Raw genomic sequence first — 5194 nt, forward strand, 5'->3', positions numbered from 1 at the left:
TGCCTCTCTTTTCCTCCCCCTCTTCTGACAGCAGCAGGAGACGTTGGGAGTGGGAGAGGGAGACGGGCTATTTCATCGTAATCAGAAAATGATCATATAGGGCTTACACACCGAGCCGTTGGACCCCCAGAGCATTGCGTATGCCGGTCTACCCACCTTGGGACCCCCCCTCCCCCCACACAGAGCGGATCAAGGCAACGAAACTTAAAATAAGAAGCAGCATTTTACGGCGCGCTATGGGGGCCGCCTTGAGGGGGTTTCCCGACATGTCGTTTCAGTAAATTAAAGGGTGTTTCATGTTGTCGTTGCTGTGGGACTTCTTAATACCTTGGAAAATGCCGTTTAATACTTTTTAATACTTTTTAAAAGCCTTAATTTTCGCTAAATTGATTTATCAACTTTTAATACTTTTTAAGACCCCGCGGACACCCTGAAAGAGTAATTCTTTATGAAAATTGGCAGAAAATGCTTTCAGATTCTCAAACAAAGAGTTACTGATTTATTTCCTCTTTTTAAAATCTTGTTAAAGTAAATATCTTAAGACAAAACAAGACATTCAAAGACATCAATGTGGACTTTTGAGAAACTAAAATGAATATTTTCTGAAATTTTATCTACAAAACGATGAATCAGTTCATCTGGAAAATGTGAAATAATGGAAATAATTGTTAGATGCTGTCCTACTTTTCACAAGCAGTGATATCCCTCTGCCAACTAGTCCAGTTGCACTTTACATCCGTCCGTCTAAGATATCACTACTTTATCATGTTATCCTTTCATTTGTTTGAAATTGTCATTATTAGCAGGTTCTTTGAGGTCATAGTGACCTTTGACCACCAAAACCTTATAAATTCATCCTCAAGACCAAGTTATGAAGATATTCCCTGAAGGCGTTCCTGATCACATTTAAAAGATAAGGATAGAAACCTGACATTTAAATCCCTCAGGACACAGCTGTTTGGCGCATTCAAAGGATCAGTACAAGACATTCTGACTCTCAGTTCCCCGGTTCAGATATGGGTCTCCTTTATGTAATCTTTGTTTCAGCTTTTTCTGACAGAATATTTTCAGAGCCACATTGCTCATGTGATATTTTAAACGGGGTCAACAGATGGATGGGTTATAATTTCTTTCTTATATTAAAAGCAAAAACAGCTCCACACCAAATGTGTTTGTCCTCTTTTTTATGTGGCAAAAACACAAATCACAGTGATAATATTTTCTATATATTAACATTATTAATCCAGACATAGAATAAATTGTCTGCATGAGATGTTGAGTTTTGTGTAATTCACATTTGCTCACATCCTGCAGGATATTCATATATTCATAATTGTATATTTTTAGTTGGCACAATGACTGAACAAAAACATTGACAATCACAGAAGGTGTTGTTATCTGACATGTTTTACCTTGTTGATGAAGTAGAATACGGCGTAAATGAGGACGTAGAATGCTGATCCTCCTGAAACCAGGAACGTTCTCCACCACCACCTGTAGTCCTGATGGAGAGCAAAAACAGAAGCTCTGAGGATGCAGATTCAGAACAGCAGCTGCTTCCACGTACACATTCCACTTGCTGAGGAGAAACCTGCATAAAACACTACAGCACTGCTCTCACACTGAACATTACACTCTCTCATTGTTTATTAGGTTGTAACTAATGCCTTTATTGTTTGTTAATAAAACTGGATTTGGTTTATTAGAAGTCCATCAGACAGGTGTAAACCATTTTTTTTGCCTAACATGCGTATTTATTTTTGTGCTTTAACCATTATTAAAACGTAAACATTATACGCGTTTTGAATTCACAGAAAATATGTATTAAACGTTTTGGATCTACACAAATCAGGTGAAGACAGTTTTTATTAACTCGTCATTTTTTGCTGTAAGGCTAGGACAGGATTCCTGCAGGTTTCACCAACTCAAATTTAAGACCTCTTTAAAACCTTTTTAAGACCACTTTGAATAGAATTTAAGACCTATTTCACAGCAAGAAAGTATGAAGGAAAATTGTTATGAAAGAAGAAATACGTCCCATAATTACTTACAAAGTAAACGTATTCTCGTTCAACATAAGAACAATGACTGAACACAACAGCACAGAACTGTTAGCCAAAGTGTGTGTGTGTGTGTGTGTGTGTGTGTGTGTGTGTGTGTGTGTGTGTGTGTGTGTGTGTGTGTGTGTGTGTGAGACAAGAGCTATAGTCAGAGCTCTGCTGTCTTCATGCTGTTGTATGATTGGTGTTTAGCTACGGTATTTAGCGTCTACAGCACCTCCGCTTTTAGGTTTGACGTAGACCCAAACGTCACCCGGAGGTCCCCCGGTGTTGTTGCGGGAGCTGCTGCACGAGCGAACGCTACATTAGCAAAACAAACGCTAATTTATTGTGCAAAAGGTCCAGCGGGCTTCAAACACGTTCCCTCCACTGGTTTCAGCCAAGCACTAAATGTGATGTTTTCCAACCAAATACGGTTAAACTTACACTTCCCCATATTTATTTGTAAGTAGATTCGAAGATACCTGAGTTTCTGACTGCCGCTAGCTGAAGCTTGGTTGCTAGGGTAACCTAGCAACCAAGCTTCAGCTAGCGGCAGTCAGAAACTCAGGTATCTTCGAATCTACTTACAAATAAATATGGGGAAGTGTAAGTTTAACCGTATTTGGTNTATGGAAGAGATATCCTATTACTCCACTGCTTATTTACACATGTTGTAAATAATGCGGTTAAAACCTCAGTAACTGAAATAAACAATGTGTTTAACAATTACTATTTTAATTACATTTTGTATTTTCATCTAATCACTAAGTAGAGGTAAGAATATATCCATCCTCTCTCTGCAGCTTCATGTCTTCTATTATGAGAACTTTCATCAATAAGACAGAGGAAATCAATCATGTCATTTAACATCACCAGCAGTAAAACAAATATCAGCAAACGTGTGTTTATCGAGTTGTTTGTTTTGATTATATGTGCGGCTGTTTCGGGATCAGATACAGAAACACACAAAAAAAGTGCAAGACAAAATATAGATTCATATAAACAAACACAATTTAGATTAAGTAATATAATCTAAATTGTAGATTAAATAGAGAGTATTGCAAATAAATAAACTGTTAACAGTAATGTAATAAGTACAGTGTATGTAAAATGAGAAGCACTTTAAGGCGCACAGATGAAATGTGTTAATTTGAAGTAAAAGTATGTAAGGCTAAAGTGACAGCAGTGATGATCTATAGTTCTGCACTCATACGTCTGTAGGACGGCAGTAAGCAGAGGTCTGGGTGGAGGATGTTCCTGAACGCCGTTCTGCTTTCTCCAGCACCACGGGGGGTCCAGGTGGATTTCAGCTCTGTCCTGATGATCCGCTGTGCACACACAGATTAAGGGTCCTTCTCCAGCAGATCAATTTTTCCAGAATTGTCCTAATCACAGAGAAAAACGAGAAAGAAAGTGAAGGATAAATTAAATAAACTTTAACCTAAATAAAAGATGATCAAATCTGGTGGAAATATTTCAAATAAGCTTTTTTTTTTCATTCAGAATTTCCTAGCAAAATAAAAAAATGATATTAAACTAATACAAAAAATAAATATTAGGACAAAGCACTACAAATAACAACAATAAACATCATAATATAACAATAAAAATGTGGTATTCAGCCCTGATTAAAACAGCTGGCCCAAATCCCGGATGGGCGGGCCCAAATCCTGGATGGGCGGGCCCGGCCCCATGGGGCCAGCCCATGACGCCAGGTCTGCCGCCATTTCATTTGAACAAAACTCGTCCCCACCGCGCATTGCATCCTGGGATATGGTAGACCGCGGAGGATACATCAGATGTATCCTTCAAATCCGTGAAAAGAAGGCCGCATTCCTGGGCCGCATTCGGAGGAGCCTTGTCTTTTTTTTAAATTGGGACAGCCTTCTTTCGGCGGAAGTGATGTATGCGGTCTACGAATACACCCTTCGAAGGATGCAACCCCTCAATTGAGACACGGCCAAAATTAGTGTTTGTTTTGCTAGTGCAGCGTTAGCTAGTGCAGCAGCTCCCGCAACAACATCGGGGGACCTCCGGGTGATGTTTGGGTCTACGTCAACCCTGAAAGCGGAGGTGCTGTAGACGTTAAATACCATAGCTAAACACCAATCATACAACAGCATGAAGGCAGCAGAGCTCTAAATATAAGCTCTTGTCACAGCACACACACACACCACCACAACACACACACACAACACACACACACACACACCACAACCCCACACACAACACACACCACACACACACCACCACAACACACCACACACACCCACACACACACCACACACACACAAACACACAGAGACCACACATACACACTTTTTGTCTTACACGCTAACCACGTTCTGTGTACTGTATTTTCAGTCATCGTTCTTATATTTGAAGATAAACATTTTACTTTTTAAATAATTTATGGGACGTATTTCCTCTTTCATAGCAATTTTCCTTAATACTTTTCTTACCGTGAAAGTCTTAAGTTCTATTTCAAAGTGGTCTTAAAAAGTTCTTTACATTTGAGTTGGTTGAAAACCTACAGGGAACCCTGACTGGCAGATATCACTGTGTAATCATTTGACAGTGAGGGAATACTTCGTTTTTATATGAAAACTTCGAGACTGGAAAATACTGTTTTCACCCCGTGAGGGTTGACGCCAACTTTACATGGGACGCTGCCGTCAATAGAAATGAATAGGGGAAAGAATGTAGGTTATATACACGTTCTCCTGGCAAGACCTCCAGAGAATTATCTCGCAATATCTATCAAACTAAAAGATCATACAATATCCACTGGACGTGGATTCTAAAAGTACAATATACACTTCTCGCTAGAAATGGCAATCAAAAAGCATTTTAATGGCCAAAACTTATCCGTACAATTTAGGATTTTCCAGGAGTTTGTTATTTGTGATATACAAACCTACCGGCAGCGTTTGCAATCAAACGAGCATCAAGCCAATATGCCTGAATGGTCATTACTCGTAACACACGTAGAGTGTCTAAACTTAACGTGATATAGGCTAATAAGGCTGCTAACAATCGACCTATTTGGCGTTTTTTGTGAGGATACAGGCTGTTATTTCAAATGAATGTTAAACATTGTTCTACGATCAAAGCCTGTGGGCCTCTCTGCTGGCGAACAGTGCAAACTAAAA

The 5194-nt window shown here is 39.3% G+C and overlaps 1 long non-coding RNA gene across 2 annotated transcripts in view; it reads left to right on the forward strand.

The window, feature by feature from the left end:
* The window catches only part of LOC104943028 (uncharacterized), an 8232-nt gene that overhangs the window by 1719 nt on the left and 1319 nt on the right, over positions 1–5194 (forward strand). The window contains exon 1 of one of the 2 annotated variants that reach the window (XR_798071.1): positions 296–310. The exons of the other annotated variant lie outside the window; for it this stretch is intronic. This is a non-coding gene — a long non-coding RNA (uncharacterized lncRNA). Of the gene's footprint in view, positions 1–295; positions 311–5194 lie in introns of those variants that run through there. 2 annotated transcript variants of the gene reach the window in all.

The sequence above is a fragment of the Notothenia coriiceps genome, unplaced genomic scaffold (genome assembly GCF_000735185.1).
Source record: "Notothenia coriiceps isolate Sejong01 unplaced genomic scaffold, NC01 NC01_scaffold00005564, whole genome shotgun sequence".
NCBI classification, from domain to species: domain Eukaryota; kingdom Metazoa; phylum Chordata; class Actinopteri; order Perciformes; family Nototheniidae; genus Notothenia; species Notothenia coriiceps.